Below are 11,668 nucleotides of genomic sequence, written 5' to 3' on the forward strand. Positions count from 1 at the left end.
AGAAATCTTGGCTCATGTTGGTAAGCACATTTCATCAAAAAATGAAAAAATGCTTACCAACTTTTTTTGCCAAATTCCCACCCTGGCTTGGTTACAGGTACACTTGTAGTGCATGGGATGTGAACTGCATTGGGTTTGATGTACAGACTTCTGGCTCACATCTGACTCATCAATGTACTGTTAGTAACGTTGTACTTTCAGCTACTGTATTTTGGATGCAAGCAGAATGAATAATTTATTATTCTGGAGTATCTGGGAATTTCCCTTTAAAGTCCGTAGTAATGTGTATGCATTTGTATGCATCATTAGAACTGAGTCAGTATGTGTTGGTAATTATGCATAACTTGAAGTCTGTGATGAAACAGGAGTTTCCATAAAAAAATAACTGGAGAGATAACCTCAACCATGATCTTGTACCTAAAGATTATATAATATTGTAAATAACACCTCCACTCTCCTGTAGTAAAGAAAACACCATCATGTGTTTGGCAGAAAGTGACACTGAGTAACGACTCAAGCAACATGCAGCTGAAATGCCGATTCTATGTCCTAATGATAAAGAATGGTACACAAGATAACATTGTGTAGATGCATTGCTGCTGGAGAAGCATCAGGTTTTGTTCGTTTTCAACTATTCTGTTAAAAGCAGACCAAATAGTCCACTGACAGACCTATGGAAGTGTTCAGGAGGTGTGCAGTAGACCCTGCAAGGTTTGGCCTCTATCAGGAATGTTTTATGACTGTTAATAATGACACATGGGAGCTGTTTGTATGCCTCCACAGATATTTCATCATCTCAGACATCACAGTTTCTAGGGGGGAATTAGGGGCAGTTTAGGTTTTGTTTGGTACAGACAAATGAGGTTATGGTCTGTTTGGTTTAAAGATCCTGTTAATGAGAATGCAACATGACCCTGGATATGATGAAGAAAGGGAGAAAAACAGACTTTACCTCCTGTCAAGGTTTTACTCTTTCTTGAATCTTGTCCTGAACTGTAAAACCTTCCATTTCACAGGGAATATTTGGAATGCCAGGCAAGAATATTTGTAATTAAGAAATATTCTTGACTTATCAGTCAAGGAGTGATCCATCAAATCCAGCAGGTTTGACATCCTTCAGAATGTATCAATCATAATTCTTCAATACATAATACAAGAAATGTAACTTGTCCATTTGGTGCCTAGGCGGAATGAGTTTAAATGATGCCATCTTTACCCCCTCCCTATGCAACCTTTCTCCCTTTCCTGGTTCAATCTTGGTTTGTTTCATTCATAAGATAGCAGGGAATTGGTCAATATTAGTTCTTTATCCAACTTGGAAGGATTACGCCAACCTGTACCAGTTCATAAAACTCTTTAAGGTTTTATAAAAATTTAAAAAAAAAATAAAATGATTCAGCCTCTGAAGACGATCCTGCTAGGATCGAAACATCAGGCCCACATACTTTTACACAAGGTTTTATTTAGAATAAAATACCAGAATATTAAAATATAATTAATGAAAGGCTATGACAGGTTTTGTGTAGTTACTACAGCAAAACCTAACACCCTTATTCGGTTAACCAATATCGCATGTGCCCCCTCAAGTAAAGGGGAAGCAAAGTAAGCCATCATCACTTACTTGTTAGAGATACTACTTGTGATGAACAGCTCCAAACAGTTAACAATTAACAATATCCTACTGATTTTCATCCTAAATATATGAACAGGTGGAGATGGCACCACAACACTGTTATGTCACACATTGATAAAATGGCTGCCCAGAGATGTCAGATCACACATAAACATCTCTTAAAGGAACAAGATATTTCTTAGTTTTTGGTGGGAATTGTTCGCTATTTACTTGTAAGCAACTCCATCATGTATCATATGAGGAAGCTATTACTTCTCCTGTAAGTACAATGCTGAACTGATCCGGGTCACTGGGGCCTGATGGGTTGTTAGTAATCCCCAGTGGCCCATAAATATACAGTATCTGCCACTTGGGAGTTTACCTGTCTAGACAATTATCTCTCTCTAATCAAATCCTAGAGGAAATCAATCGAGATTATTCAGTCTGAGGCCCTGAATATGACTTCATCTTGTTTTGTCTCTGTCTCTCATCTCTCAGGGTTGCCTCCTCTACCCAGCAGATGGTAATGATGTAGTCTTTGTGGGTGTAAAGTGCCTCAACCTTATCAGAGGGAGCGTCTCATAAGTCTTCATTAGCTGTGTTTCCTCTGATCAACTGATGATGGATCGCTCCAGGCCTACCATAATACTACCTCTTAGAGGGCTGGTATTTGTTGCACAACATCAGCTTGTTTGTACCCAAGTCTCCAGTTAAGTATAAACTCTATGCATGCAATATCTTGCCAACCATATTTAATGCCTGCTCTATTCATTCTAGGAGACATCATCATCATCATCCAGTGAACATTTGCTTGTGGAAGAAGCAGGGTATGCTTGTTATATATGTTATATATTGCATTATGATCACAACTAATGCTTAGCAGCTACACAGTGGCTTCACATTGTCTGGGTTAGTTAACACTTCTGTGCATGTTTAAATATATAAACATTTGCCTGTCAAAGCTGAAAAGCATAGAGCCTTTTTTTTCTAAATTTTAGTGCAAGTTGTAATACTTATTGTAATGTTTGGATATCACGTTTGGGATGAAAATACATTAGTTTCTAAAGGTTTTATGTCTGAACAGTTAATTAGTAACATACTTCTGACAGTTCAACAGATTGTGGTGGATGTGGTGTTTTCTGTGATTTTTCTCCTAGAAAGTGGTCTCGTGGGACATGAAGGTAAAGTAAGCTGCTATTTACCACAGGTTACTTGAGGAGGACACCAGTGGGTTTGGATATAGAAGCAAACATACACAAAGCATATATACTGTAGGTATGGTCTCATGACTATAACTAGTGTTATGGTCCTGTTACTGCAGCTAGCATTATGGTCTCATTACAGTACTGTTATGATCTCATTTCTCTAACTAGTGTTATGATCTTAATACATACACAAAGCATATATACTGTAGGTATGGTCTCATGACTATAACTAGTGTTATGGTCCTGTTACTGCAGCTAGCATTATGGTCTCATTACAGTACTGTTATGATCTCATTTCTCTAACTAGTGTTATGATCTTAAAACATACACAAAGCATATATATATACTGTAGGTATGGTCTCATGACTATAACTAGTGTTATGGTCCTGTTACTGCAGCTAGTATTATGATCTCATTACAGTACCAGTGTTGTGATCTCATTCCTGTAACTAGTGTTATGATCTTGTTACTCTTATCAAGTGTTATGATCTTGTTACAGTAACCAGTGTTCTGGTCTTGTTACTCTTATTATTAATGTTACAGTACCAGTGTTACTAGTGTTACAATCTTACTAGTCTGTGAAGATTTCTTTTTGGTTACCATTTCTCGGTCTTTGAGTTTCTTTACAGGTAGCTATGAAGACATGAGCCAGTATCTGGTTTAGATTAATGTTGATGACGGAGAGAGGTTCTTTGTATCTTCTTGGTGAGGTAGTAGGTTATATAGTTAAGAATTACAGCACTTGGCGATAACTATACAACCTGCTAGCTTTCCCAGCAGTACAATTACTCAACACATACTACATACTATTCCAGTCAAGATGTCAGCAGCTACAGCAGCAACAGAAGTATGAGAAATGAGGATGCTCTGATTAGCCTGTCCTGGGATCCCTGAGACCCTAACTTGTGAGGGTGTATCTGTGTTACACAGGTTGGAGTCTCAGGAACTCTTTGGCGAGCAAGATCATCACTGGAAGAACAAGACAGTGACAACGAGTGATTCAAACATGGAGGGGAATCCCCTCCTCATCCTCCTGATTGTCCACATGTACCAATAGAAGTGACATTCAGCAATGCATCATTTGAAGATGGCAAGTGAATCTCAACATTTGAAGATGGCAAGTGAAGCTTGTTGACTGATGGGAAATGAAGATTGTGAGAAAATGGTAGAGTGAATATCTTTGTTAGGAGATTGCAAATGAAACTGGTGAAGTTAGGTATGCTACAAACTGTGTGTCATGTGCACATACTCAGTTGATGTTCGCTGGACACATGGTGTATAATATGCCATGTTTGGAGCTTGGTAGATATGTATAAACACTTAATGTACTTGAATTAGCTACTGGGATAGTCCATACTGTAAATTAATTTCCTTAAGCATGATATAAATAGATCCAATATAAAAAGTGCAGTATCTCCTCAGGTCAAGTTCAGGTCAAGTATGTATCACTTAATGGTATGTACAAGTAGTTATAGAATCAATACATATCACTAAATGGTGTGTACAAGTAGTTATAGAATCAATACATCTCACCTCTTGGTGTGTACAAATAGTATGTAGAATCAATACATAATACTTCTTGGTATGTACAAATAGTATGTAGAATCAATACATAACACTTCTTGGTGTGTACAAGTAGTTATAGAATCAATACATATCACTTCTAGGTATGTGCAGGTAGTTATAGAATCAATACATCTCACCTCTTGTTATGTGCAAATAGTATGTAGAATCAATACATATCACTTCTTAAAAGTATGTGCAAGTAGTATGCAAAATCAATACATATCACTTCTTGGTACGTGCAAGTAGCAGTGGCGGAGCTAGGGGTATTGGTCAGGGGGGGCGAGAATGGTCTGTAGGGGCGCTTTCGACACTATCTAAGCGCCACCATAGGTTGGTGCGGAGCGTACAGAAAAGTTTTGGGCAAAGATACTCCCTAAATCGCCAGAAATGACCCTTTCTGGGCCTTGCTAATTTGCAGATAAACGAAGAATAAATAGGTGTCATCACCATTTGAAACCCCGTATAGTTCTTGGAAATAGTTTCGTACAACCAAAGTGCCGATAAATTTAAGACCGCCGTTAGAGCAGTTTGTCAGAAAATTACACCAACAAAATGTGACAAATGTCAATAGGTAGATGAGAGCGCTAAAAAAAGTTGATAATCATGAATAAGTAAAAAGTGGTAAAAAGCTGAAAAAGGGCGCCAGCAGTCCATTTGAGTCCGTCAGGGGGTGCATCCGCCCCCCCTGACTGTATGGATGCACCGCCACTGGCAAGTAGTGTGTAGAATCAATACATATCACTTCTTGGTATGTGCAAATAGTATGTAAAATCAATACATAATACTTCTTGGAATGTGCAAGTAGTATGTAAAATCAATAAATATCACTTCTTAAAAGTATGTGCAAGTAGTACTGTATGTAAAATCAATACATAATACTTCTTGGAATGTGCAAGTAGTGTGTAGAATCAAGTGATATGTGTTGATTCTACATACTACATACAAATACCATTAAAGTAATACATGCTTTATCTTTAACTGCTAATTTATTAGTCATGTCAATCCATTACAGTATTTAATCCAACCAGTTCCATGTATGTTGCATAGCATTGATACTTGCAACAACATCTACAGAGAACATGTTACAAGCCTATGGTAATGTTGGAACTTGTGGAAAGAAGGCCCAGAGCTAACTGTTTATGTTTAGTCATTTTTTAAACGTTTGTAATAAATTTGTCAAAGTACTTCATTCCTTTGGAAGTTTTAAAATCAATGAAGCACCCATGCATGGTAAACAGTGTTGTTTGAGAGCACAAAATGTTTCTTGTTATATTAATATTGCCAATGGTTTGCTATGACCTAAATTTCTGAATTCTATTTTAAAGTATCTTGGTTCAGGAGCTTTCTTCTGTTGCTTCAAGGAGCATATTTCAACAATAATGGAGGTTATAGAAAGCAGCATGTTTAGATGTATATTATGATTTGTACCATATCATCACATTTTTATTTCATGCCTAAATTCTTCATTCAATCATCAGTAAACAGATGATAAACCCCCTCCCCATTCTTCCCTATTTCAGTACTTTCACAGCTCATTTGTCTCTCATATTACTTTAATAAAGAGGTATTGATTGGTGTTTTCTTTTCTTCTTTTCTGTTTTGCTTTGTTATTTGTTTTACCTGCATGTGAGTAGTTTAATCATGGAACAAACAAGAAAATTGGTCTATGGTGAGAGATTTATTCTCTGACAGCAAATTGAAGTAGCCTTTCTATTGATTATGCTAGTCAACTTTAGTACATATTGTTGGTACGTCCAGATCTATAATATATAAACTGAAGTTTAACTAACGACTATTCTTCTTTTCAATCTAAATTTTAACTGCATACTGTTCTAACCTTTCAGTATATTTCAGTTGGAATTAAGATTTCCTGGGCTAAGTTTTCTGCTTGTTCTTATAAATGTATCCATTGCTTCCAGAATGTGGCCTGGTACAGAAATAGAGGGAGACATTCCTCTTTATACCTGGACCAAGTTGAAGCCAAATAGCATGTAGTACAATATTTAACTCTCATTGAAATTATTACTAAAATATGCAAATTCAATGCTATTAATTTGATTAATCACATTAACTTGCTGCTTTAAAGTATTATTGAGCAGTTTTCCTTGGATTTGGTATTTCTGGTTAGCGAACTGGAGTCTGGTTCTACTCGTGCAATGGTTTCAAAACAAATCACTTTAGCTGCACTTCAGTTTTAATGATTGGGGTGCCTTCACCTCCCTCTGTATTTGAGAGGTGGTCAGATTCTGAAGTACATGCTCGTCTTGGTTGGGGACTGGCTGTTCCAGGATGCAGGAATTAGTGCAACAATTACAGGCCTTCCAGGTAACACTCTGAATACTTGTCACAAAGAGATGGATTGGTATAGGCCAGTGTTCATCCACATCATCACCTGGATAGGGTCTTCAATACGAGCATTTTTTAGCTTCTCAGACCTTGGAATATAAAACTAACATTTTCATTTGAAATGATGATGAAAAATTTCAAATTTCCAGATCCCTGTTTTAGATGTGATTAAAATTATTATGAAAAAGTGTCTGGATTGCTGAGAATCACTTCAAATTTTTTAATTAATATTTCTTCATTAACTTTTATTTGGTAACAACATGGAAGAAGATGTCTCTCTTTCATCAAATTTAAGATTGACTTTGAGGAACATTCAGCAGATTTTGGTAAATATTTTCACTAAATACAAACATTGCTCAAGAAGCAGAACCAGAACAAAAGAAATGTTGTTCAGATGAACTTCATGAATGTTGTCTACATATCATTAGCACACCAGTGACAGGATGATTCCCACAAATCAGGCATTCGGAAGGAAATTCTCCTCCCCACCCCCCCCCCCTGCTCCCACTTCATTAAACAGACTGAAAACACACTAAGGACACTTATGTAATGTGACAAAAGTAAGAGCACACTATAGGAAGATCAAGGGGAGAGTTTAAAGGGTGTGAAAACTCACGCCGAAAGAAATGTCTGATGCCGGTAATCTGACCTAGTTTCGAATGAGGTGTACCAGAAGTGTTAGACACCACCATCGACCCCAGAAAATACACACACAGCTTGCTACCGTCGGTAATTAGACACCATTGTACATTCAGTACATACAACTGTGGTCAATACCCACAGCACAGTGTATAAACGATACAGCGACGGACATCTCAGGTCCAGCTAAACACATTTCATTACTGTTTGCACTTTGTAGCGACACGAACAAAACGTCACTTTCAAGCAACAGATGGCCGCACGCGGTTTGCGGCGAGTCTTCAATGCCTTTGAAGAGGGAATCCCCCTAGATCTCACTAATTTAACTCGTCCATTTTTCATATTTAGTTTTCTGTCCAATTTCAATACCTGTCTGCGTATCTATCCCATTTAAATCTATCATTAGTCTGTTTTGAATTCAGTTAGCCTCTGAAGAAAATCCTGTCAGGATGGAAAGTCTAATTTAAATATATTTACCTACACACGCTTTATACGCAATACATATTAACATCTTGTTAACAGATATATCATCTCTTTGAGCTTAATTAGTTAAAACTAAACTTGACAAGTCAAACAACTGACTTTACCTGTCATGGGATTAAAGTTATACTTAATAGCATCAAATAGTTTATCAAAATCAACTCAAAAAGATGGGTTTTTTTAAAGATATGATGAAGATTGTTAAGATATGAATTAGTCTAGCACTCTAGCTGGTTTGTCGTCAATTTATTTCACAGAGTCAGCGAATAAACTTCCGGAGTTTATTTCATCATCTCTAATTCATTCATTCAGTTTTTTCACTTTTCCATCCTAATCTATAGTTATAAACTAGTATTAAATTTTTGTGAAGCTATTACACACAGGTTATTATACATGTTAACTACTCGTTATACTACACTGTAAGCTGCTTCATGATTCATAGCGGATCGTTGAATTTGCTTTTATTAAAGGTGCTGGACATTTGGTTCATTACATCAAGTTGGAACAAACACTAAATGAAAACTGAAACCATGATGGAAAAACTTTGTAAGCTCTCTTATCGCCGACACGCATTTTCTGTTCCTAGCACCTATATTTTACTGTACTTTCCACCGTTTCCATGAATACAATGCATCAGTGCGACTAAACGGAATATTTTGACCAGTCCATCAAAACACAATATATGTAATTGAGGGCGGGCTTCCTCTCCCTCAATCCATTCCAAAACATATTACAAAACCCGATAATTCGATACCCTGTGTTCTGTAATTTGACTTGGTATGGTGCAGTTTATAGGTCTGGACTTTCTGCCTGCTCGAACGCCAGAGGATGGCTATTGCTGACAAACAATTTGAATAGATGACGCTCTGTTGAAACCGACTAATTGAAAATGCAACTCAACCGCAAACATAAGGAACGCCTGCAAGATTTTATACCTATTTATTCAATGGTTGAAAAACGGATGAATTAAGAAATATTAGACACGTGTGGTCATGTCAGTTCCAGTGGCGGCCCCTTGACGTACCCCACCAAGGGCAAACTGACTGGACCCCACGCCGAGTAGTCTACGCGATTTCACCGTTGGCATGACACGTATGTAAAGGCTGAGACCCTTCCCTCAATGTTGTTCTTGTTTTGTCTCCCTCCCCCCCCCCCCCACACACCCTTCTTCCAAATGTCCTGTGACGCCACTTGGTAGTACAAGCAATAAACAGGAAAATCTCTTTTTAACTACCCATCTCTTGAGGAAGCCATGTTGGTTTGCTTCCAGTGCTTGGTTGATGAAGTGCTATCCCCAGCCAGTAAATTGGAGATTAATAAAAGAAGCGTTATATCCCAGTGGCGGAGCGTCCATATAGTCAGGCGGCGAATGCCCCCCCCCCCCCACCCCCTGACGGACTCAAAGGGACTGCTGGCGCCCTTTTCAGCTTTTTACAATTTTTACTTATTCGCGATTATTTACTTTTTTATTGCGCTCTCATCTACCTATTGACATTTTGTTGGCGATGACACCTATTTATTCTTCGTTTATCTGCAAATTAGCAAGGCCAGGAAAGGGTCATTTATATATATTATTTTATATAATATAGCCTATATTATCCCGCCAGTATACTAAATTTTCTCGAGTTCTAAAAGTACTTTCGACGTTACAAAATATCACTGTTTTTACTTTACACAAACTAAAAATATGTGAAAAAACACTTTACTACATACATGCGGGTGAGTTTAATCTACTTGAGTTAATCATGTTTGGATAATAATTAAACACCTTTTCCTCCAGAGCAAATTTCTGGTAAAAAAAAAAATGGAAAAATAACGTTCTACTGAACTGGTGCCAAAAGCTGTAAATATGACACAATCATATGTAGTCCTTAACAATCCAAAATTTACTTCAAATGTTCACCGTCCCCTTGTACATCTCTCTCCAAGTGCACGCTGTTCCACTTTTGAACCAAATAAATATGGAAAACGTAACAATTATTAGATCATAATTTAACAACGTAACCTTGTACTTATCTGTTCATTAGTAACATGGTATATATAGAGGGCGCAATTCATATAATAATGGAACTATCAATTCATACTTTGTCTATGAAACATTGCAGTGAAAATATCATCTATATTTGCTTTTGAGGAATTATAGACGATCATAATGACTATGAGTAACAACCAAAGCTAACAACTCCCTGGTACGAATGAAACTATTTCTTTAAATGACAACGGACGAAACATATAAGTCTATGATATGCTTGTATTGTTTCCATCGATGTATTCATTTGGCCCTTCTCCTTTGAAAGTGACAAATGTCTGAAATGCTCCTTTATAGTTAACTCAATGATGTCATTGATCCCTCGCTGCAAGTTAATGTTTTATGAGAACCCATTTATTAAAACAATAATTATAAACTTTTCCTTTGACTTCATACAAGTAAAATATCACACATGAAAGTCATCCAACACCTAGCCTTCGAAATATTTCTCTAACTAAATACTCCGGTACAAAAATTTCATCTTAGGCCAAAATCAAGTGTTTGCTTTGATTTGGTTATGTTGCTATTTGAAACTGCAAATAGCTTCATTAAACACATTTTAGAAAAATTTAAAGCAAAATAACATGCAAGTCCCTTTTCTTCCCCCCCCCCCCCTTGCTGTGCATGTGAGTAGTAGAAATGTATGAAAGACGCACTCCATTTATTTTTGTCTCTCTTTCTTGTCTTTTACAAATGAATGCAATAAATATTTACTTGCTAATCAACGTTCACTTCTTGAATATACTTAAAAAATACTTTTAGCTTATTACATGATGACCTGGGGCAAATTTTTAAATCTGATATGTTAACGTAAGTTGAGAGAAGTAAGTGGGGGGGGGGGGGGGTTGCTGGTAATTTTCTACTTGCCATTCCTGTTACCGAGGTATTCACATTGGAAATACCGCCTATGCTAACTGTCGGGAATAATATACTCGTCGGCTGCTCGGTGCAAGGCTAAATGTTAACATTTTTAATTAATAGACAGAAACAAAGCAATTTCTTTTCACGCATAACTCATAACATATAAACAATTAACATGGCCTCCATGGAGCACAAGCAACACAAGTTTTAACGTATTGTAAACATGTTATTATTCATTAAGCAGAGGCCAAACATATTTGTTTCCGTGCGAAATGTTGTGTTGATTCCGTCTGTGGAACTGATCACTGATGAGCTGTGAGAAAGTGATGGTTTGTTTGGTAAAATTTCTGGAAAATGGAAGACCAAATACCAAGGACTGCTTAGAATTATTCTATATAATAACAAGTCAATGATCTTTGAAAACATGCGAACTTTTAAGTACTTTTGGTTGAGTGTAAACGTACGTAGAAACTGTATTATACTGAACCAAATGCTTTCGTACAATTGAAGCAAAGCTTGTTCTATCTTTGGTACAAGCTACCTCCAAGCAGTAATATCATCGGTGCAAACTTTAACCTGGACTGACTATGTCAATGCGGAAACGTGCAAAAACAACAACAACAAAAAACGTACCAACCATGAAGGTCACGTGACGTACTCCATGATTGTAGCACAATTATGGTACTCCTTGAATGTATATTCTACACCAACTAAAGTCATGATCTCATAGCTACCACATTCCTTGTGAATTGTGAAGCTACTCGAACAGTGATTTCTACCTTAGTGGTACATCTTCTCAAAGAAACGCAGTTTCAATTCCAAATTACCAGTTTTGAGTATTTCTTTAGAACTGCAACTGGAACGCACGTAGCTTATCAGGACCGTACACAATCAATACGGACACGAAAAGCAGACGACAGGATTAGTTTT

At 37.1% G+C, this 11,668-nt stretch overlaps 1 long non-coding RNA gene across 5 annotated transcripts in view; it reads left to right on the forward strand.

Moving 5' to 3' along the window:
* LOC139978010 (uncharacterized) overlaps nucleotides 1–2,948 on the forward strand; it is a 168,801-nt gene extending 165,853 nt beyond the window's left edge. For 2 of the 5 annotated variants that reach the window (XR_011796869.1, XR_011796867.1), the window contains exon 11: nucleotides 2,111–2,899. This is a non-coding gene — a long non-coding RNA (uncharacterized lncRNA). Of the gene's footprint in view, nucleotides 1–2,110 lie in introns of all 5 variants that reach the window. The other 3 variants (XR_011796865.1, XR_011796868.1, XR_011796866.1) reach the window with 3 other exon arrangements.
* Nucleotides 2,949–11,668: the final 8,720 nt, after the last annotated feature.

This window comes from Apostichopus japonicus, chromosome 12 (genome assembly GCF_037975245.1).
Source record: "Apostichopus japonicus isolate 1M-3 chromosome 12, ASM3797524v1, whole genome shotgun sequence".
Lineage (NCBI taxonomy): Eukaryota > Metazoa > Echinodermata > Holothuroidea > Aspidochirotida > Stichopodidae > Apostichopus > Apostichopus japonicus.